This window comes from Ictidomys tridecemlineatus, chromosome 12 (assembly GCF_052094955.1).
Source record: "Ictidomys tridecemlineatus isolate mIctTri1 chromosome 12, mIctTri1.hap1, whole genome shotgun sequence".
Lineage (NCBI taxonomy): Eukaryota > Metazoa > Chordata > Mammalia > Rodentia > Sciuridae > Ictidomys > Ictidomys tridecemlineatus.
The window spans coordinates 12,583,851-12,610,680 of NC_135488.1; the positions used below are offsets into that span (position 1 = coordinate 12,583,851).

The 26,830-nt window shown below is 47.7% G+C and overlaps 1 protein-coding gene and 1 long non-coding RNA gene across 2 annotated transcripts in view; one reads left to right on the forward strand and one right to left on the reverse strand.

Moving 5' to 3' along the window:
- Positions 1-26,830, forward strand: part of LOC144369506 (uncharacterized) — a 377,412-nt gene that overhangs the window by 80,186 nt on the left and 270,396 nt on the right. The window lies entirely within an intron of this gene.
- Positions 384-26,674, reverse strand: LOC144369045 (uncharacterized). The gene is made up of 2 exons (XR_013428476.1): positions 4,381-26,674; positions 384-1,668 (listed from the first exon to the last, which is right to left on the reverse strand). It is a non-coding gene; the product is annotated as an uncharacterized LOC144369045 (long non-coding RNA).

Here is a 26,830-nt window from a genome sequence, read left to right on the forward strand (position 1 = left end):
GATCACAAATTAAGGGACAACCTGGGCAAATTTGCAAGACACTGTCTCAAAACAAAATTTTTAAAAGTGTTGGGCTCTGGCTTACTGGTAGAACATTGTTTAGTGTGCAGGAGGCTCCGGGTTCAATCTGCAGTACGACACCACACAGACACAAAGTAAAAATTACTATCCAGTGGAAAATGAACAAAGAAATGCGGCATTTTTATAAGATAAAAATCAGTCACAATAAGGAGGAATAAACTAAAATACTAATACAAGCTACAATATAACTGAAAATTGCAAACATCCTAAGTGAAAGGAGTCAGATCCAAAAGGCGTATATAGTATTACTTCATTAAAAATATCCACAGAAACTCGAGTGTATACATGGGTCTTTCCACATGTGAAGGAGAAACATAGAAATGGTGTTTATTTAAAACTTAGAATCAAGATCCATTAGGAAAATGCAAGTCAAGTCACATTGCACATAGCACTTCACATTCACTAGTGTTGGCTAGAACTGCAATATTGGGGGAAAGGAGATTGACTGCTTTGGGTATAAGCTTTTTTTGGAGAGAAAAGTAATAAAAATATTCTGAAATACCTGTGGATTAGAGAACCCAGGTGAGGTCACCATACTTAGCACAGTGTGCTTCCCCTGGTTGGGGCACCACAGTGGTCATGAGACACTGTGTATGGAGAGAGCGCTCTTGTAATTTGCTGCTGAAGAGTTCACATATTTCTACAACTAAGACATCTCCTAGAATGAAACCATCATCTAGTTCTAATCTCACTATACAGTCTGTCTCCCAGCCAGCTTCCTCAATTCACTCTGGACCTCGTTGCTTCTCAGGCTGTGAATGATTGGCTTCAACATAGGTGTCACCACACAGAAGAGCACAGAGACCAGGGTGTCCGTGTCCAGCCTTCTCTGGGCCTGTCATAGTGGAAGTTGGCTGTTCTATAGAAGACCACCACGACAGTGAGGAGGGACGCACAGGTGAAGAAGGCCTTCCTCCTGCCCTGGGCAGAGGGAATCCCCAGGATGGCCGCCATGATGAGTGCGTAGGAGCCTGCAGTGAAAAGGCAGGGGCTCAGGCCCATGGTGGCACTGACAACGTGGAGCGCTGACTCGTTGACAGAGGTGTCTGAGCAGGAGAGCTTCAGGAGCAATGGGGTGTCACAGAGAAAGTGGCTGATCTGGTGGGGCCCACACAGAGTGAGTGTGATGGCGAGCACCGTGTGTGTGACCAAATTCACCAGCCCACACAGCCAGGACCCAGTCACCAGGCTAACACAGACCTGGCTAACACAGTTATACTGGCCACACAGCCAGTAAGAAGCCTTCTGGGCCAGCACGTGTCACCAAGAAGAAGATCTGGGAAAGGCAGCCCTCATAAGAAATGGCCTTCTTCTCCCAGAAGAAGTTCATCAGCAGTACTGGGAGGGTGGTGGATTTGTAGCAGATGTCCAAGAAGCTTAAATTGCTGAGGAAAAAGTACATTGGAGTGTGGAGAGCAGGACTGACCGTGGTGGTCACTATTATGAGCATGTTCCCCAGGAGAGTGGTCAGGTAAATGACCAGAAAGAGCAGGAAGAACCATCCCTGTAGGTTGGAGTGGTTGGAAAATCCCAAGAAGATGAATTCAGTGACAAATGATTGATTGCTCATTTCCAATGCTGTCATAGCTACAAAACAGAGAAAAAGAGACCAGGATGAGAATGGACTGAGAGCACCCCAAACAGGCTTGTTAATCTGCAGCAACATGGCAAATAATATCGAATGAAAAGCAGCCTGGAGACTGATAATCTGTGGGACTGGTCTCAGGGAATCAGACCCATGGAGCTGCACACATTTGCAGGGGTGATGGTGGGTGGGAGTAACCAGAGAATTGCTAGAATCCAACAGAAAGCTATTCGACCTCATCATGGTGTGAAGTCATTTCTCACTGTCTCAGTAATCTCTGTCTCCTTTTGTCCTTTTATGTAAACATAGGATTTTTGAGAAGTTCATTTTCATTGCAAATGTTAAGAAAAAAATTTACAAAGCAGAGTCATCATCTGCAGAAGCAGTAGGTGTTGCCTTCAGTGTTTTCCTATGTAGAGTTTTTCTCATTTTACATCAATCTTGATCTCTGTGTTCGGAAAGGCAGAAGTTAACTATTCCTGTACAATGCTGAAATTATCAGGGCCAGAGCAAAATAGAGGAAAGAAGTTGATGAAGAGGGGTTGGACTGGCTATCTTAAGTATACAGGGAAGATCGGTGGAGTAGAAGGAGAATGAGAGGGCGTAAAGGTTTGTGAAGGGAGGGAATGTGAAAGGTCTTTACGCAGATCATGTTATGTGCACATGGAAGTCTACCACAGGGGACTGCACCTGTATGCATATGTAGAAAGCACCAGTCAGAAATTAACAGATAAATGACCTAAAGAAAGATCAGTAGAGAAAGGAGAATGGGGGCTGAAAGGGGAGAGAGATGGGGGGTGGTGACTGAATGGAGTAAATCAGATTCCATGCACGTAGGATCTTTTCCAAATCAACCCAACTTCTATGTATAACTATTATGCTCTAATAAAAAATTTAAGAAGATGACATGATCCTATCAGCAAAGAGTGAGATTTGAATACTTCTTGACCTATTTGTATACCTTAAATTTCTTTTTTTTTTTTTGTCCAATGGCTCTGGCAATTTCAATGATGAAGTTGAATAGAAGTGGTGAAAGAGAGTGCACCCTGTCTGCTTCCAGTTTTTAGAGTGAATGCATTAAACCTTTCTCCACTTAGAATGATGCTGCCTTGGGTTTAGCATAGATAGCTTTTACAATGCTTTTACAAAGTTCCTTCTGTCCCTAGTGTTTCTACTGTTTTGACAGGTAGGGGTGCTATATTTTGTTAAATGCTTTTTCTGCATCTATTGAGATGATCAATAAACTTACATCTCTCTTAAATAAACTTAATCTCTCCCCTTTGGCTAAACATTCAGATCATCTCCAGTCCTATAAATATTTTAATGAACATTTTCCTACATAAACATATGTGACAATTTTGAATTATCTCTTCAGAATAAAATTTAAATCTGACATAAAAGAATTTGTTGTGCAGTTTCTATTTAAAACTAGCTCATGGGAGACATTATATTAAGTGAAATAAGCCAGACACATAAAGAGAAATAGCAGTTTTTCACTTCTTTTTGGAAGCTAAAAAGTTTATCTCAGAGAAGTAGGGAGTAGAGCGGTGGTTATTGGAGCCTGGGAGAGAATCACAAAAATTATTGTGAGTCTGATTTCTCAAAGATGCATGTGAAGGACTGCCTGAAACATGCCCTCTGAGTGTGGTCTTTAAAAAAAAAAATAAGAGTGGACTTCTAACAGGGTCCTCAGAAAATCTCTCTTCTCTCCTCAGTGGGCTGCAGGAGGTCTATGGGTCTGGCTGCCTAAGAGGTAGCTGTGGTGTGCAAATGGGCAGGACCAGGACGGCTGGAGAATCTCAATAATCACTAGTAGACCGCATTATATGTGAGGGCAGGCTGGAAAGAGGCCATCCAGAAGGAAATGGCTTGAGCTCTGAAAATGACAGAATCTGTGGATTTAGGAAACGGTTATAGGTCCAATCCACTCATAACACCTACTCCCTGGGTCAGTCCACGGTTGCCACAGTTACCACAGGCCTGACCAGAACAACCCGGAGGGGGAGATGCACTCTGGCCTCCTGGCTTGGAGGTTTGGTCTGGGGCCAGCTGACACATTGCTGCCGGCCTGAGATGAGGTGGGACGCTGAGGTGGAAGGGAACAAGGGGGGAAGCATCCCTAGCTCATGGCAGCCAGAAGGTTGGGGTGGGGGAGGGGTCAGGAGGAGACAGTTCGCAGGGGACAAGATGTAGTTCCCCAGGGCATGTCCCCGGCCACACTCCACCTGCCCACACTCCTCTCAGTAGAGTGGGCCTTTCAGATAATTAACCCACAAAATGGATGGATCCACAGATTAGGTCACAAGTCTCACAGTCTAATCATTTCACCTCATAACACTGCAACTGTGGCTGACCCTGAGCTTTTGGTGGGGGAATACCTTATTTCTAAGCCATAATAGTCTCTACAGTCCATGTGCTTCGGTTAGAATTCCTTCATGTCGTCTGGGAGAGTAATCGGGTGCCAAAACAAGATTAAAAGGAAATATCTGGTAAGTGAAGATGTGACATTTGGAGCTTGGGGAAAAGCTCTGAAGAGGAGCCCTGGGTGGAGCACTTTAAAATCCTGGTGACGAGGAAACAAGAGGGCACCTGGTCTGTGGGGTAGCTGAGTGGCAATGGGATCACTCATTAAAACATAAAAAAAAAAAAAATGAGAAGGAGCATGTCTGGGTAGAGGAAAGGAGGAAAGAAGGATGGGCCTGGAGTCTGGGTACCTTCGGGGTCTCCCCAAGGAGATTCCAGGAGGCAGCGGGACAGGTTCCCAGGAGATAGGCCTGGGAGTCATGGCTTAGAGTGACTGTGGAAGTCACAGGTGCTCATAAAGCCAAAAAAGAGCAGGGTGAGGAGAGAGGGCCTGATGGACTGTGCGGAAAAGAAGGTATCCAGAAAGAGGCTCACAAGCTATCAGCAATCATTCTGCACCACAGTGTCAAAGCTCTGCTCTCTGTAGCAGGCCTTCTGCACCCCAGTCTAAAACCTCTGCTCTTTATAACAGTCCTTCTGCATCCCAGTCTACAACCTCTGCTCCCTGCAACAATTTTTCTCCATCCCAGTCTCCAAGTTCTGCTCTCGGGAACACTCTTTCTGCACCCCAGTCTCGAACATCTGCTCTCTGCAACAGTCCTTCTGCACCTCAGTCTGAAAACTCTCCTCTCTTCAACAATCATTCTGCACCCCAGTCTCCAACCTCTGCTCCCTGCAAGAAAACTTCTGCACCCCATTCTCCAAGTTCTGCTCTCGGGAACACTCTTTCTGCACCCCACTCTAGAACATCTGCTCTCTGCAACAGTCCTTCTGCACCTAAGTCTGAAAACTCTGCTCTCTGCAACAATCATTCTGCAACCCAGTCTTTAATCTCTGCTCTCTGTAACAGTCCTTCTGCACCTCAATCTCCATACTCTGCTCTCCATAATATTTTTCTGCACACCAGTCTCCAAACTGTGATATGTGTAACAGGCCTTCTGCACCCCAGTCTCCAACCTCTGCTCCCTGAAAGAATCCTTCTGCACCCCAGTCTCCAAGTTCTGCTCTCTGAAAGAGTCCTTCTGCACCCCACTCTCGAACATCTGCTCTCTGCAACAGTCCTTCTGCACCTAAGTTTGAAAACTCTGCTCCCTGCAACAATCATTCTGCAACCAAGTCTCCAAACTCTGCTCTCTGTAACAGTCCTTCTGCTCCTCAGTCTCCAAACTCTGCTCTCTATAATATCCTTCTGCACACCAGTCTACAAACTGTGCTATCTATAATAGTCCTTCTTCACCCCAGTCTCCAACCTCTGCTCTCTGTAACAGGCCTTCAGCACCCCAGTCTCCAAACTCTGCTCTCTATAACAGGCCTTCTTCACCCCAGTCTCTAACCTCTTCTCTCTGAAACGATCATTCTGCACCTCAGTCTCAAACATCTGCTCTCTGCAACAGTCCTTCTGCACTTCAGTCTCCAAACTCTGCTCTCTGTAACATCCTTCTGCACCCCAGTCTCCAAACTCTGCTCTCTGTAACAGTCCTTCTGCACCCCAGTATCCAACCTCTGCTCTCTGTAAAAAACCTTCTGCACCTCAGTCTCAAAACTCTGCTCTCTGCAACGGTTCTTCTGCACCCCAGTCTCCAAACTCTGCTCTCTGTAACGGTCCTTCCGCACCCCATTCTCCAAACTCTGCTTTGTGTATCAGTCGTTCTGCAACCCAGAATCTAACCTCTGCTCTCTGTAACAGTCCTTCTGCACCCCAGTCTCAAATCTATGCTCTCTGCAACATTTCTTCTGCACCCCAGTATACAACCTCTGCACTCTGTAAGATCCTTCTGCACGCCCGTCTCCAACCTCTGCTCTCTGTAATGATCCTTCTGCACCTCAATCTTCAACCTCTGCTTTCTGTAACAGTCCTTCTGCATCCCAGTCTCCAACATCTGCTCTCTGCATTGATCCTTCTTCTCCCCAGGCTCCAACCTCTGCTCTCTGCCATGGTCCTTCTGAACCCCAGTCTCCAAACTCTGCTCTCTGTAACAGTCCTTCTGTACCGCAGTCTTCAATCTCTTCTCTCTGTAACGGTCCTTCTGCACCCCAATTGCCAAACTCTTTTTTCTATAATAGTGCTTCTGCACCTCAGACTCCAACTTATGCTCTGTGTAACAGTCCATCGGCACCTCAGTCTGAAACCTCTGCTCTCTGCAACGATCCTTCTGCACCCCAGTCTCCAACATCTGCTCTCTGTAAAACGCCTTCTGCACTCCAGTTTCCAAACTCTGCTCTCTGTAACAGGCCTTCTGCACTCCAGTCTCCAACCTCTTCTCTCTGCGACGATCTTTCTGCACCTCAGTTTTCAACCTCTACTCTCTGCAACAGTTATTCTGCACCCCAGTCTCTAACCTCTGCTCTCTGTAAGATTCTTCTGCACCCCAGTCGCCACCCTCTGCTCTCTGTAACAATCCTTCTGCACTGCAGTCTCTAAACTCTGCTCTACGTAATATTCTTCTGCAACCCAGTCTCCAAACTCTGTTCTCTGCAACAGTCCTTCTGCACCACAGTCTCCAAAGTCTGCTTTCTGTATCAGTTCTTCTGTATCAGTCTCTAACCTCTGCTCTCTGTAACAGTCCTTCTGCACCTCAGTCTACAACCTCTGCTCTCTGTAACAGTCCTTCTGCAACCTAGTCTCCAACCTCTACTCTCTGCAACATTTCTTCTGCACCCCAGTCTCCAACCTGTGCTCTCTGTAACTGTCCTTCTGCACCCCAGTCTACAACATCTGCTCTCTGTAAGTATCGTTCTCCACCATAGTCTCCAACCTCTGCTCTCCTCAACGATCATTCCGCACCTCAGTCTCCAACCTCTGCTCTCTGCAATGATCATTCTGAACCCCAGTCTTCAGCCACTGGTCTCTGTAATAGTACTTATGCAGCTCAGTCTTCAACCTATGCTCTCTGTAAGATACTTCTGCACACCAGTCTACAACATCTGCTCTCTGCAATGATCCTTTAGAACCCCAGTCTCCAACTCTGCTCCCTGTAATAGTCCTTCTCTACAGCAGTCTCAAAACTCTGCTCTCTGTAACGGTCCTTCTACACCCCAGTCTCCAACCTCTACTTTCTGTATTAGTCTTTCTGCACCCTTGTCTCCAAAGTCTGCTCTCTGTAACAGTTCTTCTGCACCTCAGACTCCAAACTCTGCACTGTGCAACAGTCCTCTGCACCCCAGTCTCCAGCCTCTGCTCTCGGTAACAGTTCTCCTGCACCCCAATCTCCAAACTCTGCTCTGTGTAACACTCCTTCTGCACTCCAGTCTCTACCCAGTGATCTCTGTAACAATTCCTCTGGACATCAGTCTCCAACCTCTGCTCTCTACAACGTTCCTTCTGCTCCTCAGTCTCCAAATTCTACTATCAATAAAAGTCCTCTGCACCTCAGTCTCCAAACTTTGCTCTCTGTAAGATCCTTCTGCAACCAATTCTCCAAACTCTGCTCTCTGTAATAGTCCTTCTGCACCCAAATCTCCAAACTATGCTCTCTGTAACAGGCCTTCTGTACCCCAGTCTTATAACTCTGCTCTCTTTAATAGGCCTTCTGCACCCAAGTCTCAAACCTCTGCTCTCTGCAATGATCCTTCTGCAACCCAGGATCCAACATCTGCTCTCTGCAACAGTACTTCTGCACCTCAGTCTGAAAACGCTGCTCTCTGCAACAATCCTTCAGCAACTCAGTCTTAAACCTCTGCTCCTGTAACACTTCTTCTGCACCTCTGTCTCCAAAATGCTCTCTGTATTACCCTTCTGCAACCCAGTCTCGAAACTGTGCTATCTGTAACAGTCCTTCTGCACCCCCGTCTCTAACCTCTGCTCTCTGCAACAGTCCTTCTGCACCGCAGTCTCCAACCTCTACTCTCTGTAAGATCCTTCTGCACCACAGTCTCCAACCTCTTCTCTCTGTATCAGTCCTTCTGCACCCAGGTCTCCAAACTCTGCTCTCTGCAATATTTCTTCTGCACCCCAGTCTCCAACCTGTGCTCTCTGTAACAGTCCTTCTGCACCCCAGATTCCAACATCTGCTCTCTGGAATGATCCTTCTTCTACCCTGTCTCTAAACTTTGCTCTCTGTAAAAGTTCTTTTGTTTCACAGTCTCGACCCTCTTCTCTTTGTAAGGGTCCATCTGCTCCCCAATTGCCAACCTCTGCTTTCTGTAACAGTCCTTCTGAAACCCAGTCTCCAAACTCTTCTCTCTGAAACGATCTTTCTTCACCTCAGTATCCTAACTCTGCTCTCTGTAAAAGTCTTCTGCACCTCAGTCTACATTCTTTGCTCTCTGTAATGCTATTTCTGCACCCCAATATTCAATCTCTGCTCTCTGTAACAATCCGTCTGCACCTCTGTGTCCAACGTCTACTCTCACTAACAGTCTTTCTGCACCCCAGTCTCCAAACTCTGCTCTCTGTAACAGTCCTTCTGTACTGCAGTCTTCAACCTCTACTCTATAACGGCCTTTCTGCACCCTAATTGCCAACTTCTGCTTTCTGAAACAGTTCTTCTGCACCTCAGACTCAAACCTCTGCTCTCTGTAATAGACCTTCAAAGCCTCAGTCTGAAATCTCTGCTGTCAGCAACAATCCTTCTAAACCCCAGTCTCCAAACTCTGCAATCTGTAACAATCCTTATGCACCCCAGTCTCCAACATCTGCTCTTCATAACAGGTCTTCTGCAACTCAGTCTCCAAAGTCTGCTCTCTGTAACAGGCCTTCTGCACCCCAGTCTCCAACCTCATCTCCCTGCAACAGTTCTACTGCACCCTAGTCTCCAAACTCTGCTCTCTGTAAGATCCTTCTGCACCCCGTTTTCCAAACTTTTCTCCCTGTAACAGTCATTCTGCACCTCAGTCTCCAACCTCATCCCTCTGCAACGGCCCTTCTTCACCCCAGTATCCAACCTCTGCTCTCTGCAGCAGTCCTTCTGCAACCAAGCCTACAAACTCTGCTCTCTGTAACAGTCCTTCTGCACCCCAGTCTTCAAACTTTACTTTCCGTATCAGTTATTCTGCACCCCAGTCTAAAACCTCTGCTCTCTGTAACAGTACTTCTGCACCCCAGTCTTCAACCTCTGCTCTCTGCAAAAATTTTTCTACACACCAGTCTCCAACATCTGCTCTCTGCAACGATCCTTCCTCTACCCAGTCTCCAAACTCTGCTCTCTGTAAAAGACGTTTTGTATCGCAGTCTCTAAACCTCTTCTCTTTGTAACGGTCCATCTGCTCCCAAATTGCAAACCTCTGCTTTCTGTAACAGTCCTTCTGCACCCCAGTCTCCAAACTCTTCTCTCTGAAACGATCCTTCTGCACCTCAGTCACCAACCTCTGCTCTCTGTAAAAGTCCTTCTGCACCTCAGTCTCCATCCTTTGCTCTCTGTAATGGTCCTTCTGCACCTCTGTCTCCAACGTCTGCTCTCTGTAACAGTCCTTATGTACCGCAGTCTCCAAACTCTTCTCTCTATAACGGTACTTCCCCAGCCCAATTGCCAACCTCTGCTTTCTGAAACAGTCCTTCTGCACCTAAGACTCCAACCTCTGTTCTCTGTAACAGTCCTTCTAAGACTCAGTCTGAAAAATCTGCTCTCTGCAACAATCCTTCTAAACCCCAGTCTCCAAACTGTGCTATCTGAAACAATCCTTCTGCACCCCAGTCTCAAACATCTCCTCTCTGTAACAGGCCTTCTGCACCCCAGTCTTTAACCTCTGCTCTCTGCAACGATTCTTCTGCACCTCAGTCTCCAACCTCTGCTCTCTGCAACAGTCCTTCTACACCCAAGTCTCCAAACTCTGCTCTCTGTAAGATCCTTCTGCACCCCGTTTTCCAAACTTTGCTCTCTCTAATAGTCATTCTGCACCTCAATCTCCAACCTCATCCCTCTTCAATGGCACTTCTGCACCCCAGTATCCAACCTCTGTTCTCTGCAGCAGTCCTTCTGCACCCCAGGCTACAAACTCTGCTATCTGTAACAGTCCTTCTGCACCCCAGTCTCCAAACTCTACTTTCCATATCAGTTATTCTGCACCCCAGTCTAAAACCTCTGCTCTCTGTAATAGTCCTTCTGCACGCCAGTCTCCAACATCTGCTCTCTGCAAAAATTTTTCTACACACCAGTCTCCAACATCTGCTCTCTGCAACGATCCTTCTGCATTCCAGTCTCCAATGTCTTCTCTCTGCAACAGTCCTTCTACACACCAGTTTCAAACCTCTGCTCTCTGCTACAGTCCTTCTGCACCCCAGTCTCCCACCTCTGCTCTCTGCAACATCTCTTCTGCACCCCAGTCTTTAAACTGTGCTCTCTGTAACTATTTTACTGCACCCCGGTCTCCAAAGTCTGCTCTTGTAGCGATCCTTCTGCACCTCAGTCTCCAACCTCTGCTCTCTGCAACGATCCTTCTGCACCCCAGTCTCAAACATCTGTTTTCTGCAAAAGTCCTTCTGACCCCAGTGTCCAGCCTCTGCTCTCTGTAACATCCTTCTGCACCCCAGTTTCCAAACTCTGCTCTAGATGACATTCCTTCTGCACCTCAGTCTACACCCTCTTCTCTTTGTAACAGTACTTCTGTACCACAGTCTCCAATCTCTGCTCACTGCAATATTTCTTCTGCACCCCAGTCTACAAACTGTGCTCTCTGTAACTGTCTTTCTGACCCCAGTCTCCAACCTATGCTCTCTGTAACGATCCTTCTGCACCTCAGTCTCCAACCTCTGCTCTCTGCAACGATCCTTCTGCACCCCAGTCTCCAACATCTGTTTTCTGCAACAGTCCTTCTGACCCCAGTGTCAAGCCTCTGCTCTCTGTAACATCCTTCTGCACCCCAGTTTCCAAACTCTTCTCTAGGTGACATTCCTTCTGAACCTCAGTCTACACCCTCTTCTCTTTGTAACAGTACTTCTGTACCGCAGTCTCCAATCTCTGCTCACTGCAACACTTCTTCTTAACCCCAGTCTACAAACTGTGCTCTCTGTAACTGTCTTTCTGACCCCAGTCTCCAAACTCTGCTCTCTGTAACGATCCTTCTGCACCTCAGTCTCCAAACTCTGCTCTCTGCAACGATCATTCTGCACCTCAGTTTCCAACCTCTGCTCTCTGCAACGATCCATCTGCACCCCAGTTTCTAAACTCTGCTCTCTGTAACAGTCCTTACACACTTCAGTCTCCAATCTTTCCTCTCTGTACCAATTCTTCTGCACCTCAGTCTCCAACCTCTGCTCTCTTTAACAGTCCGTCTGCACCTCAGTCTCCAAACTCTGCTCTCTGTAACAGGCTTTCTGCACCCCAGTCTCCAAACTTTGCTCTCTGTAACAGTTCTTCTGCACCCCAGTCTCGAACCTCTGCTCTCTGTTACAATCCTTCTGCACCTCAGTCTCCAACGTCTGCTCTCTGAAACAGTCCTTCTGCACCCAAGTCTCCAACCTGTGCTCTCTGTAACTGTCCTGCTGCACCCCAATCTCCAAACTCTGCTCTCTGCAACGATCCTTCTGCACCCCAGTCTCCATCCTTTGCTCTCTGTAAGAATCCTTTTGCACCCCAGTCTCGAACATCTCCTCTCTGTAAAAGTCCTTCTGCACCTCAGTCTTCAAGTTCTGCAATCTCTAACAGTCCTTATGCACCCCAGTCTCAAACCTCTGCACTCAGAAATGATCTTTCTGCACCTCAGTCTCCAAACTCTGTTCTCTTTAATAGTCCTTCTGCACCCCAGTATCCAACATCTACTCTCTGCAAAAACCCTTCTTCTCCCCAGGATCCAAACTCTGCTCTCTGCAAGGGTCCTTATACATCCGATTTTCCAAAATCTGCTCTCTGTAACAGTCTTTCTTCACCTCAGTCTTCAAACTCTGCTCTCTGAAACAGTCCTTCTGCACCCCTGTTTCCAACCTCTGCTCTCAGTAACAGTTCTTCTGCACCTCAATCTCCAAACTCTTCTCTATGTAACACTCTTTCTGCACCCCAGTCTCCACCCTCTACTCTCTGTAAAAGTCCTTCTGCACCTCAGTCTCCAACCTCTGCTTTCTGTAAGATCCTTCTGCAACCAATTCTCCAAACGCTGCTCTCTGTAACAGTCTTCTGCAACCCAGTCCCCAAACTCTGCTCTCTGTAACAGGCCTTCTGCAACCCAGTCTCCAACCTCTGCTCTCTGTAACAGGCTTTCTTAACCCCAGTCTCCAACCTTTTCTCACTGCAACGATCCTTCTGCACCTCAGTCTCCAAACACTTCTCTCTGCAAGAGTCCTTCTGAACCGCAGTCTCCAACCTGTGCTCTCTGCAACAATCCTTCTGCACCCCAGTCTACAAACTCTGCTCTCTGTTTCAGTCGCTATGCACAACAAGATCCAACATCAGCTCTCTGAAACAGTCTTTCTGCACCTCAGTCTGAAAACTCGGCTCTCTGCAAAAATCCTTCTGCAACCTAGTTTCCAAACTCTGCTGTATGTAACAGTCCTTCTGAACCTCAGTCTACAAAATGCTCTCTGTAAGATCCTTCTGCAACCCAGTCTCGAAATTGTGCTATCTTTAACAGTCATTCTGAACCCCAGTCTCTAAACTCTGCTCTCTGTAACAGGTGTTCTGCACCCAGTCTCAAATGTCTGCTCTCTGCAACAGTCCTTCTGCACCCCAGTCTCCAACCTCTAGTCTCTGTAACAATCCTTCTGCAACTCAGTCTCCAACTTCTGCTCTCTGCAACGGTTCTTCTGAACCTCAGTCTCCAAACTCTGTTCTCTGCAACAGTCCTTCTGCACCCCAGTCTCCAACCTCTTCTCTCTGCAACAGTCCTTCTGCACCCCAGTGTCCAACCTTTGCTCTCTGCTACAGTACTTCTGCACCCCAGTCTCCAACATCTGCTCTCTGTATCAGTCATTTTGCACCTCAGTCTCCAACCTCTGCTCTCTGCAGCAGTCCTTTTACACCCCAGTAACCAAAATCTGCTCTGTGTAACGATCCTTCTGCACCCTAGTTTCCAACCTCTGCTCTCTGAAACGAATCTTCTGCACCCCAGTCTTCAAACTCTGATCTCTGTATCAGTCCTTCTGCACCACAGTCTCCAAACTTTGCTCTCTGCCAAAGTCCTTATGCACCCAAGTCTTCAAACTCTGCTGTCTGCAACATTTCTTCTGCACCCCAGTCTCCTACCTGTGCTCTCTGTACCAGTCCTTCTGCAACCCAGTCTCCAGCATCTGCTCTCTGATGATCCTTCTTCTATCCAGTCTCCAAACTCTGCTCTCATTAAAAGTCCTTTTGTATCGCAGTCTCCAACCTCTTCTCTTTGTAACGGTCCATCTGATCCCCAATTGCAAACCTCTGTTTTCTGTAACAGTTCTTCTGCACCCCAGTCTTCAAACTCTGATCTCTGTATCAGTCCTTCTGCACCACAGTCTCCAAACTTTGCTCTCTGCCAAAGTCCTTATGCACCCAAGTCTTCAAACTCTGCTGTCTGCAACATTTCTTCTGCACCCCAGTCTCCTACCTGTGCTCTCTGTACCAGTCCTTCTGCAACCCAGTCTCCAGCATCTGCTCTCTGATGATCCTTCTTCTATCCAGTCTCCAAACTCTGCTCTCATTAAAAGTCCTTTTGTATCGCAGTCTCCAACCTCTTCTCTTTGTAACGGTCCATCTGATCCCCAATTGCAAACCTCTGTTTTCTGTAACAGTTCTTCTGCACCCCAGTCTCCAAACTCTTCTCTCTGCACCGATCTTTCTACACCTCAGTCTCCAACCTCTGCTCTCTGCAGCAGTCCTTTTACACCCCAGTAACCAAAATCTGCTCTGTGTAACGATCCTTCTGCACCCTAGTTTCCAACCTCTGCTCTCTGAAACGAATCTTCTGCACCCCAGTCTTCAAACTCTGATCTCTGTATCAGTCCTTCTGCACCACAGTCTCTAAACTTTGCTCTCTGCCAAAGTTATTATGCACCCAAGTCTTCAAAATCTGCTGTCTGCAACATTTCTTCTGCACCCCAGTCTCCTACCTGTGCTCTCTGTACCAGTTTTTCTGCACCTCAGTCTCCAGCATCTGCTCTCTGATGATCCTTCTTCTATCCAGTCTCCAAACTCTGCTCTCATTAAAAGTCCTTTTGTATCACAGTCTCCAACCTCTTCTCTTTGTAACGGTCCATCTGATCCCCATTTGCAAACCTCTGTTTTCTGTAACAGTCCTTCTGCACCCCAGTCTCCAAACTCTTCTCTCTTCACCGATCTTTCTATACCTCAGTCTCCAACCTCTGCTCTCTGTAAAAGTCCTTCTGCACCTCAGTCTCCATCCTTTGCTCTCTGTAATTGTCCTTCGGCACCTCAGTCTCCAATCTCTGCTCTCTGTAACAATCCTTCTGCACCTCTGTCTCCAACGTCTGCTCTCTGTAACAGTCCTACTGCACCCAGACTCCCACATCTGCTCTCTGCAATGCTTTTTCTGCACCCCAGTCTCCAACCTCTTCTTTCTATAACGCTCCTTCTGCACCCCAATTTCCAACCTCTCCTCTGGTAACAGTCCTTCTAAGCCTCAGTCTGAAACTTCTGCTCTCTGCAACAATCCTTCTAAACAACAGTATCCAAACTGTGCTATCTGTAACAATTTTTCTGCACCCCAGTCTCCAACACCTGCTCTTTGTAACAGGTTTTCTGCAACAGAGTCTCCAAACTGTGCTCTCTGTATCAGGCCTTCTCCACCCCATTCTTTAACCTCTGCTCTCTGCAAAAGTCCTTCTGCACCCCAGTCTCCAACCTCATCTCTCTGCAACATTTCTTCTGCACCGCAGTCTCCAACCTGTGCTCTCTGTAACTATTCTACTGAACCCCGGTCTCCAAACTCTGCTCCCTGTAGAGATCCTTATGCCCCTCAGTCTCCAACCTCTGCTCTCTGCAACGATCCCTTCTGCATCCCAGTCTCCAAACTCTGCTCTCTGCAACAGTCCTTCTGCATCCCAGTCTCCAAACTCTGCTCTCTGCAACAGTCCTTCTACACCCAAGTCTCCATGCTCTGCTCTCTGTAACAGTCCTTCTGCACCTCATGTCCAAACTCTGCTCTCTGTAACAGGCCTTCTGCACCACAGTCTCCAATCTCTACTTTCTTTAAAAGTTCGTCTAAATCCCAATCTCCAAACTCTGCTCTCTGTAACACTCCTGCACCCCAGTCTCCATCCTCTGCTCTCTGTAAGAATCCTTTAACACCCCTGTCTCCAACCTTTTCTCTCTGTAAAAGTCCTTCTGCACCTCAGTATCCAACCTCTGCAATCTGTAACGGTCTTTCTGCACCCCAGTCTCCAACCTCTTTTCTCTGTATCAGTCCGTCTGCACCTAGGTCTCCAAACTCTGCTCTCTGCAACATTTCTTCTGCACCCCAGTCTTCAACCTGTGCTCTCTGTGACAGTCCTTCTGCACCCCAGTCTCCAACATCTGCTCTTTGCAACGATCCTTCTTCAATCCATTCTCCAAACTCTGCTCTCTGTAAAAGTTCTTTTGTATCACATTCTCCAACCTCTTCTCTTTGTAATGGTCCATCTGCTCCCCAATTGCCAACCTCTGCTTTCTGTAACAGTCCTTCGGCACCCCAGTCTCCAAACTATTCTCTCTGCAATGATCGTTCTGCACCTCAGTCTCCAACCTCTGGTCTCTTTAAAAGTCCTTCTGCACCTCAGTCTCCATTCTTTGTTCTCTCTAATGGTCCTTCTGCACCCCAGTCTCCAATCTCTGCTCTCTGTAACAATCCTATTGCACCTCTGTCTCCAACGTCTGCTCTCTGTAACAGTCCTTCTGCACCCCAGTCTCCAAACTCTGCTCACTGTAACAGTTCTTCTGTACCGCAGTCTCCAACCTCTTCTCTCTATAACGGTACTTCTGCACCCCAAATGCCAACCTCTGTTTTCTCAAACAGTCCTTCTGCACCTCAATCTCCAAACTCTGCTCTCTGTAACAGTCCTTCTAAGACACAGTCTGAAATCCCTGCTCTCTGCCACAATCTTTCTAAACCCCAGTCTTCAAACTGTGCTATCTGTAACAATCCTTTTGCTCCCCAGTCTCAAACATCTGCTCTCTGTAACAGGTCTTCTGCAACTCAGTTTCCAAAGTCTGCTCTCTGTAAAAGGCCTTCTGCACCCCAGTCTCCAACCTCTGCTCTCTGCAAAAGTCCTTCTACATCCCAGTCTCCAACCTCTGCTCTCTGCAACGATTTTTCTGCATCCCAGTCTCCAACGTCTGCTCTCTTTAAGATCTTTTTGCACCCCGTTCTCCAAACTTTGCTCTCTGTAACAGTCATTCTGCACCTCAGTCTCCAACCTCATCTCTCTGCAACGGCCCTTCTGCATCTCAGTATCCATCCTCTGTTCTCTGCAGCAGTCCTTCTGCACGCCAGGCTGCAAAATCTGCTCTCTGTAACAATCCTTCTGCACCCCAGTCTCCAAATTCTACTTTCCGTATCAGTTATTCTGCACCCCACTCTGAAACCTCTGCTCTCTGTAACAGTCCTTCTGCACCTAAGTCTCCAAACTCTGCTCTCCGAAACAGTCCTTCTGCACCCCAGTCTCAAACCTCTGCTCTGTGCAAAAGTCCTTCTACACACCAGTCTCCAACATCTGCTCTCTGCAACGATCCTTCTGCATCCCAGTCTCCAAAGTCTGCTCTCTGCAACAGTCCTTCTACACCCTAGTCTCCAAACTCTGCTCTCTGCTACAGTCCTTGTGCACCCCAGTCTCCAACCTCTGCTCCCTTCAACATTTCTTCTGCACCCCAGGCTTTAACCTGTGCTCTCTGTCACTATCCTACTGCACCCCGGTCTCCAACCTCTGCTCTCTGTAGCGATCCTTCTGCACTCCAGTCTCAAACCTCTGAACTCAGAAATGATCTTTCTGCACCTCAGTCTCCAAACTCTGCTCTCTTTAATAGTCCTTCTGCACCCCAGTCTCCTACATCTGCTCTCTGCAACGATCCTTCTTCTCCCCAGGCTCCAACCTCTACTCTCTGCAACGGTCCTTCTACATCCCAGTTTCCAAAATCTTCTCTCTATAACAGTCCTTCTGCACCTCAGTTTTCAAACTCTGCTCTCTGAAACAGTCCTTCTGCACCCCTGTCTCCAACCTCTGCTCTAGTAACAGTTCTTCTGCACCCCAATCTCCAAACTCTGCTCTCTGTAACACTCCTTCCGCACCCCAGTCTCCATGCTCTACTCTCTGTGAAAGTCCTTCTGCACCTCAGTCTCCAACCTCTGCTCTCTGTAAGGTTCTTTTGCAACCCATTCTCCAAACGCTGCTCTCTGTAAGAGTCTTCTGCACCCCAGTCTCCAAACTCTGCTCTCTGTAACAGGCCTTCTGCACCCCAGTCCTCAAACTATTCTCTGTGTAATAGGCCTTCTGCACCCCAGTCTCCAACATCTGCTCTCTGCAACGATCCTTCTTCTACCCAGTCTTCAAACTCTGCTCTCTGTAAAAGTCCTTTTGTATTGCAGTCTCCAACCTCCTCTCTTTGTAACGGTCCATCTGCTCCCCAATTGCCAACCTCTGCTTTCTGTAACAGTCCTTCTGCACCCCAGTCTCCAAACTCTTCCTTCTGTAACGATCTTTCTGCACCTCATTCTCCAAGCTCTGTTCTCCGTAAAAGTCCTTCTGCATCTCAGTCTCTATCCTTTGCTCTCTGTAATTGTCTTTCTGCACCCCAGTCTCCAAATCTGCTCTCTGTAACAATCCTTCTGCACCTCTGTCTCCAACGTCTGCTCTCTGTAATAGTTTTTCTGCACCCCAGTCTCCCACATCTGATCTCTGCAACGGTCCTTCTGCACCCCGGTCTCCAAACTCTGCTCTCTGTAAAAGTCCTTCTGTACGGAATTCTCCAACCTCTTCTCTCTATAATGGTCCTTCTGCACCCAAATTTCCAAACTCTGCTCTCTGTAACAGTCCTTCTAAGCCTCAGTCTGAATCTTCTGCTCTCTGAAACAATCCTTCTAAACAGCAGTCTCCAAACTGTGCCATCAGTAACAATCCTTCTGCACCCAAGTCTCCAACATCTGCTCTCTGTAAAAGGTCTTCTGCAACCCAGTCTCCAAACTCTGCTCTCTGTAACAGGCCTTCTGCACCCCAGTCTCCAACCTCTGCGCGCTGCAAAAGTCCTTCTACACCCCAGTCTCCAACCTCTGCTCTCTGCAACACTCCTTCTGCATCCCAGTCTCCAACGTCTGCTGTCTGTAAGATCCTTCTACACACCGTTATCCAAACTTTGCTCTCTGTAACAGTCATTCTGCACCTCAGTCTCCAACCTCATCAGTCTGCAACGGCCCTTGTGCACCCCAGTATTCAACATCTGTTTTCTGCAGCTGTCCTTCTGCACCACAGGCTACACACTCTGCTCTCAGTAACAGTCCTTCTGCACCCCAGTCTCCAACCTCTACTTTCAGTATCAGTTATTCTGCACCCCAGTCTAAAACCTCTGCTCTCTGTAACAGTTTTTCTGCACCTCAGTCTCCAACGTATGCTCTCTGCAACAGTCCTTTTACACCCTAGTCTCCAACCTCTGCTCTCTGCTACAGTCCTTCTGCACCCCAGTCTCCAACCTCTGCTCTCTGCAACATTTCTTCTTCACCCCAGTCTCCAACCTGTGCTCTCTGAAACTATCCTACTGAACCCCGGTCCTCAAACTCTGCTATCTGTAGCGATCCTTCTGAACCTCAGTCTTCTACCTCTGCTCTCTGGAACGATCCTTCTGCATCCCAGTCTCCCACATCTGCTCTCTGCAACGGTCCTTCTGCACCCCAGTCTCCAAACTCTGCTCTCTGTAACAGTCCTTCTGTTCTGCTATCTCCAACTTCTTCTCTCTATAACGTTCCTTCTGCACCCCAATTTTCAACCTCTGCTCTCTGTAACAGTCCTTCTAAGCCTTAAACTGAAACTTCTTCTCTCTCCAACAATCCTTCTAAATCCCAGTCTCCAAACTGTGCTATCTGTAACAATCCTTCTGCACCCCAGTCTCCAACATCTACTTTCTGTAACAGGTTTTATGCAACCCAGTCTCCAAACACTGCTCTCTGTAACAGGCCTTCTGCACCCCAGTCTCCAACCTCTGCTCTCTGCAAAAGTCCTTCTACATCCCAGTCTCCAAACTCTGCTCTCTGCAACAATCCTACATCCCAGTCTCCAACGTCAGCTCTCTGTAAGATCATTCTGCACCCCGTTCTTCAATCTTTGCTCTCTGTAACAGTCATTCTGTACTTCAGTCTCCAAGCTTATTCCTCTGCAATGGCCCTTGTGCACCCCAGTATCTAACCTCTTCTCCCTGCAACAATCCTTCTTCACCTCAGTGTCCGAACTCTGCTCTCTACAACAGTCCTTCTGGACCCCAGTCTCCAAACTCTGCTCTCTGTAACAATCCTTCTGCACCTCAGTCTCCAACCTCTTCTCTCTGCAACGGTTTTTCTGCACCCCAGTCTCCACCCTCTGTTCTCTGCAACAGTCCTTCTGCACCCCGGTCTCCAAACTTAGCTCTTTGTAAAGGTTCTCTACTGCAGTCTCCAAACTCTGCTGCCTGTAACAGTCCTTCTGAACCCCAGTCTCCAACCTCTGCTTTGTGAATCAGTTCTTCTGCACCCCAGTCTCCAACCTCTGCTCTCTGTATCAGTCCTTTTGCACCTCAGTCTCCAACCTCTGTTCTCTGCAGCAGTCTTTTTACACCCCAAGAACCAAACACTGCCCTGTGTAACAATCCTTCTGCACCATAGTTTCCAACCTCTGCTCTCTGCAACGATCCTTCTGTACCCCAGTATCCAACCTCTGCTCTCTGTATCAGTCCTTCTGCACCACAGTCTCCAAACTTTGCTCTCTGCATCAGTCCTTATGGACCCAAGTCTCCAAAGTCTACTCTCTGCAACATTTCTTCTGCACCACAGTCTCCAACCTGACCTCTATGTAACTGTCTTTCTGCACCTCATTCTCCAACCTCTGCTCTCTGTAACAGTCCTTCTGCACCCCAGTCTACAACATCTGCTCTCTGCAACAATCCTTTTTCTACCCAGTCTTTAAACTCTGTTCACTGTAAAAGTCCTTTTGTATCGCAGTCTCCAACCTTTTGTCTTTGTAATGGTCCTTCTGCACCCCAATTGCCAACCTCTGCTTTCTATAAAAGTCCTTTTGCACCACAGACTCCAACCTCTCCTCTCTGTAACATCCTTCTAAGCCTCAATCTGAAACCTCTGCTCTCTACATCAGTCCTACTACACCCCAGTCTCCAAACTGTGCTATCTGTAACAATCCTTCTGCACCCAAGTCTCCAACATCTGCTCTCTGTAAAAGGTCTTCTGTAAACCAGTCTCCAAACTCTACTCTCTGTAACAGTCCTTCTGCACCTCAGTATCCAACCTCATCACTCTGCAACGGACCTTCTGCTCCCAAGTCTCCAACCTATGCTTTCTGTAACTATCCTACTGCACCCTGGTCTCCAAACTCTGCTTTCTGTAGAGATCCTTCTGCACCTCAGTCTCCAACTTCTGCTCTCTGTAACGATCTTTCTGCACCCCAGTCTCCAAACTCAGCTCTCTGCAACACTCCTTCTGCACCACAGTCTCCATCCTCTGCTCTCTGTAAGAATCTTTTGACACCCCAGTCTCCAACCTCTCCTCTCTGTAAAAGTCCTTTTGCACCTCAGTATCCAAACTCTGCTCTCTGTAACAGTCCTTCTGCACCCCAGTCTCCAACATCTGCTCTCTGCAACAATCCTTCTTCTGCCCAAGCTCCAAGCTCTGCTCACTGCAACGGTCCTTCTGCACCACAGTTTTCAACCTCTGCTCTCTGTAACAGTCTTTCTGCACCTCATTCTCCAAACTCTGCTCTCTGCAACAGTCTTTCTGCACCCCAGTCTCCAACTTCTGCTCTCGGTAACAGTTCGTCTGCACCCCAATCTCAAAATTCTTCTCTCTGTAACACTCATTCTGCACCCCAGTCTCCACACTCTGATCTCTGTAACAACCCTTCTGGACCTCAGTCTCCAACCTCTGCTCTCTGTATCAGTTCTTCAGCACCTTTGTCTCCAAATTTGTTCTCTGCAATAGTCCTTCTGCACCCCAGATCCAAACTCTGATCTCTGCAACATTTCTTGTGCTCCCCAGTCTCTGAACTGTGCTTTCTGTAACTTTGTTCCTGACCCCAGTCTCCAACCTCTGCTCTCTGTAAATATCCTTCTGCACCTCAGTCTCCAAACTCTGATCTCTGCAATGATCCTTCTGCACCTCAGGTTCCAACGTCTGCTCTCTGCAATGATCCTTCTGCACCCCAGTTACCAACCTCTGCTCTCTGTAACAGTCCTTCTGCAACTCAGTTGCCAACCTCTCCTCTCTGTCCCAATTTTTCTGCACCTCAGTCTCCAAATTCTGCTCTCTGTAACAGGTCTTCTACACCCCAGTCTCCAACCTCTGCTCTCTGTAATAGTTCTTCTGCACCACAGTCTAGAACCTCTGCTCTCTGTAACAGTTTTTCTGCACCCGAGTCTCCAACCTCTGCTCTCTGTAACAATCCTTCTGCACCCCAGCCTCCAGCCTCGGCTCTCTATACAGTTCTGCATCCCAATCTCTAAACTCTGCTGTCTGTATCACTCCTTCTGCACCCCAGTCTCCATCCTATTCTCTCTGTAAGAATCCTTCTGCACCCCAGTCTCCAAACTCTGCTCTCTGTAAATGTCCTTCTGCACCTCAGTCTCCAAACTCTGCTCTCACTAACGGTCCTTCTGCACCCCAGTCTCCAACCTCTGCTCTCTGTAATGATCCATCTGCAACTCAGTCTCAAACCTCTGCTCTCTGTAACAGTCCTTCTGCACCATAGTCTCCAACATCTGCTCTCTGAAAGGATCCTTCTTCTACCCATTCTCCAACCTCTGCTCTCTGTAACAGTCCTTTTGTATCGCAGTCTCCAACCTCTTCTCTTTTTAACGGTCCTTCTGCTCCCCAATTGCCAGAATCTGCTTTCTGTAACAGTCTTTCTGCACCCCAGTCACCAACCTCTTCTCTCTGCAACGATCCTTCTGCACCTCAGACTCCAACCTCTGCTCTCTGCATCAGTCCTTCTGCACCCTAGTCTCCAGACTCTGCTCTCTGGAAGATCATTTTTCATCACAGTCTCCAAACTCTGCTCTTTTTAGCAGTTCTTCTGCACCCCAGTATCCAAACTCTGCTCTCATTAAAAGTCTTTCTGCACCTCAGTCTCCAACCCCTGCTCTCTGTAACAATCCTTCTGCACCTCAGTCTCAAATATCTGCTCTCTGTAACAGTCCTTCTCCACCCCAGTCTCCAACATCTGCTCTCTGCAATGGTCATTCTGCACCCCAGTCTCCAAACTCTGCTCTCTGTAACAGTCCTCGTTTAGTGCACTCTCAAAAATCTGCTCTATGTAACGGTCCTTCTGCACCCAAGTCTCCAATCTCTGCTCTCTGTAACACTCCTTTTGCACCTCAGTCTCCAAACTCTGCTCTCTGCAACAGACCTTCTGCACCTCAGTCTGAAAACTTTGTTCTCTGCAAGGATCCTTCTGCACCACAGTCTCAAAACTCTGCTCTCTGTAACAGTCCTTCTGCACTCTAGTCTCCAACCTCTGCTCTCTGTAACAGGCCTTTTGCACCCCATTCTCCAACCTCTGCTCTCTGTAATAGTGCTTCTTCACCTCAGTCTACAAACTCTGCTCTTTGCAACAGTCCGTCCGAACCCCAGTCTCCAAACTCTGCTTACTGTATGACTCTATATGCACCACAATTTCCAACATCTGCTCTCTGTAAGAGTCTTTCTGCACCTCAGTCTACAAATTCTGCTTTATTTAACAGTCCTTCTGCACCAAATCTCCAACCTCTGCCTCTGTAACAGTCCTATTGTAACCCAGTCTCCAAGCTCTGCTCTCTGCAACAGTCCTTCTGAACCCCAATGTGAACCTGTGCTCTCGGCTACAGTCCTTATACACCCCAGTGTCCAGCCTGTGCTATCTGCAACAGTCCCTCTGCAACCCAGTCTACAACATCTCCTCTCTGTAACAATTTTTCTGCACCTCAGTCTTCAACCTCTGCTCTCTGCAATGGTCCTTCTGCACCTCAGTTTCCAAAAACTACTCCCTGTAAATGTACTTTGTCAAAACTCTGCTGTCTGTAACAGGCCTTCTGCACTCAGGTCTCCAACCTCTGTTCTTTATAACAATCCTTCTGCACCCCAGTCTCAAAATTTTGCTCTCTACAACGATCCTTCTGCACCCCATTCTCCAACCTCTGCTGTCTGTAACAGGCCTTTTGCACCCAAATCTCCAACCTCTACTCACTGTAACAGTCCTTTTGCACCTCAGTCTCCAACTTCTGCTCTCTGCAACAGTCTTTTTGCACCTCAGTCTCCAAACTCAGCTCTCTGCATCGATCTTTCTGCACCTTAGTCTCAAAACGCTACTCTCTGTAACACTCCTTCTGCAAACCAGTCTCAAACTTCTGCTGTTTGCAAAGATCCTTCTGCACACTAGTCTCCAACATCTGCTCTCTGCAACAGTTCTTCTTCACCCCAGTCTCCAACCTCTGCTCTCTGCAATGATCTTTCTGACCCTCAGTATCCAACATCTGCTCTATGCAACAGTCCTTCTGCTCCCCTGTCTCCAACCTCTGCTCTTTGCAACAGTCCTACTGCAACTCAGTCTGAAAACTCTGTTATCTGCAACGATCCTTCTGCACACCAGTCTTCAAACTCTGCTCTCTGTTATAGTCCCGTTGCACCTCAGTCTCGAAACTCTGCTCTCTGTAAGATCCTTCTGCAATCCTGTCTCCAAACTCTGCTCTCTGTAACAGTCTTTCTGCACCCCAGTCTCCAACCTCTGCTCTCTGCAACACTGCTTGTAAACCCCAGTCTCCAAACTCTGCTCTCTGCAACAGTCGTTCTGCACTTCAGGCTCCAACTTCTGTTCTCTGTAACAATCCTTCTTCACCTCAGTTACCAAACTCTGATCTCTGCAATTATCCTTCTGCACCCCAGTCTCCAACCTCTGCTCTCTAAAACGATCCTTCTGCACCCCAGTCTCCAACCTCTGCTCTCTGCAACAGTCTTTCTGCACCCCAGTCTCCAACATGTGCTCTCTGCGATAATCCTTCTGCACCTTAGTCTGCAAACTCTGTTCTCTGCAATGATCTTTCTTCACCCTAGTCTCCAACCTCTGCTCTCTGTAACAGTCCTGCTGCACCTTGGTCTACAACCTCTGCTCTCTGTAAGATCCTTGAGCAACCTTGTCTAAAACTCTGCTCTTCGTAACAGTTCTTCTGCACGCCAGTCTGCAACCTCGGCTCTCAGTAACAGTCCTTTTGCACCTCAGTGTCCAAACTCTGCTCTCAAATCCGATTCTTCTGCACCTCAGTCTCCAAACTCTACTCTCTGTAACAGTCCTAATGCACCCCAGTCTCAAACCTCTTCTGTCTGCAACGATCCTTCTGTACCCCAGTCTCCAAACTCTGCTCTCTCTAACAGTCCTTCTGAACGTCAGTCTCCAACCTCTGCTCTCTGTCATAGTCCTTCTACACCCCATTCTCTAACCTCTATTCTCTGCAACAGTCCTTCTAAACCACAGTCTCCAAAATCTGCTCTCTGGAACAGTCCTTCTGTACCCTAGTCTCCAACGTATGCTCTCTGTAACGGTCCTTCTGTACTGCAGTCTCCAAACTCTACTCTCCCTAGCGGTCCTTCTGCACCCCAGTCTCTAACCTCTGCTCTCTGTATCAGTATTTCTGCACCACAGTCTCCAAACTCTGCTCTCCATAACATTCATTCTGCACCTCAGTCTCCAACCTCTGCTCTTTCCGACAGTTCTTCTGCACCCCAGTCTCCCACATCTGCTATCTGCAACAGTCCTTCTTCACCCCAGTCTCCAACATCTGCTCTCTGTAACAATCCTTCTGCACCTCAGTCTTCAACTTCTACTCTCTGTAACAGTCGTTCTGCACCTCAGTCTCTAACCTCTGCTCTGTGTAAGATCTTTCTGTAACCCAGTCTCCAAACTCTTCCCTCTGTAACAGTCCTTCTGCACCCTTTCTCTAAACTCTTTTCTCTATAACAGGCCTTCTGCACCCCGTCTTCAACCTCTGTTCTCTGTAACAGTTCTTCTGCACCCGTGTCTCCAAAAACTGCTCTCTGCAACAGTCCTTCTGCACCTCAGTCTGAAAACTCTGTGATCTGCAATGATACTTCTGCACCCCAGTCTCCAAAATCTGCTCTTTGTAACAGTCCTGCTGCACCTCAGTCTCCAAACTCTGCTCTCTTTAAGATCCTTCTGCAACCCTATCTCCAAACTCTGCTCTCTGTAACAGTCCTTCTGCACCCCAGACTCCAACCTCTGTTCTCTGTAACAGGCCTTTTGATCCAAAATCTGCAACCTCTAATCTCTGTAACATTCCTTCTGCACCTCAGTCTACAAACTCTGCTCTCTGCAACAGTCTACTGCACCTCAGTATCCAAGCTCTGCTCTCTGCAACGATCTTTCTGCACCTCAGTCTCCAAACTCTGCTCTCTGTAACAGACCTTCTGCACTCCAGTCTCCAACCTCTGCTCTCTGCAACAATCCATTTGCACCCCAGTCTTCAACTTCTGCTCTCTGTAAGATCAATCTGAACCCTAGTGTCCAACCTCTGCTCTCTGTAACAGTCCTTCTGCACCCCAGTCTCCAAACTCTGCTCTTTGTAACATTCCTTTTGCACCTCAGTCTCCAACCCCTGCTCTCTGCAACAGTCCATCTGCACTCCAGTCTCAAACATCTGCACTCTGCAACAGTCCTTCTACACCCTAGTTTCCAGCCTCTGCTCTCTGCAACAGTCCTTCTGCACCCCAGTCTCCAAACTCTGCTCTCTGCAACGATCTTTTTAGACCCCAGTCTCCAACCTCTGCTCTCTGCAACAGTCCTTCTGCACCCCAGTTTTCAACCTCTGCGCTCTGTAACATTTTTCTATACCGCAGTCTCCAAACTCTGGTCTCTGTAACGTTTCTTCTGCACCCCAATTTCCAAATTCTAGTTTCTGTAACAGTGTTTCTGCACCTCAGTCTCAAAACTCTGCTCTCTGTAGCAGGCCTTCTGCACCCCAGTCTCCAATCTCTGCTCTCTGCTTTGAACCTACTGCACCACAGTCTTTAACCTCGGATCTCTGCAACAGTCCTTCTGCACCACAGTCTCCAACCTCTGCTCTGTGTAACAGTCCTTCTGAACTCCCGTCTCCAAACTCTGCTTTCTGTAAGAGTCTTTCTTGACATCAGATTCCAACCTCTGCTCTCTGCAACAGTCTTTTTGCACCTCATGTCCAACCTCTACTCTCTGCAACAGTCCTTCTGAACCCCAGTCTCCAAACTCTGCTCTCTGCAACGATCCTTCTGGACTCCAGTCTCCAACCTCTGCTCTCTGTAAGAAACCTTCTGCACCACAGTCTCCAAATTCTGCTCTCTGTAAGATCCTTCTGCACTCCAGTTTCCAAACTCTGCTCTCTGTAACATTTCTTCTCCAACCCAGTCTTTAACCTCTGCCTTCTGCAAGTGTCCTGCGGCAACCCAGTCTCCAAGCTCTGTCCTCTGATACAGTCCTTGTTCTCCCCAGTCTCCAACCTCTGCTCTCTGTATCTATCCTTCTGCACTTCAGTCTCCAACCTGTGCTCTCTGTAACATTCCTTCTGCACCCCAATTTCTAACCTCTGCTTTCTGTAACAGTCC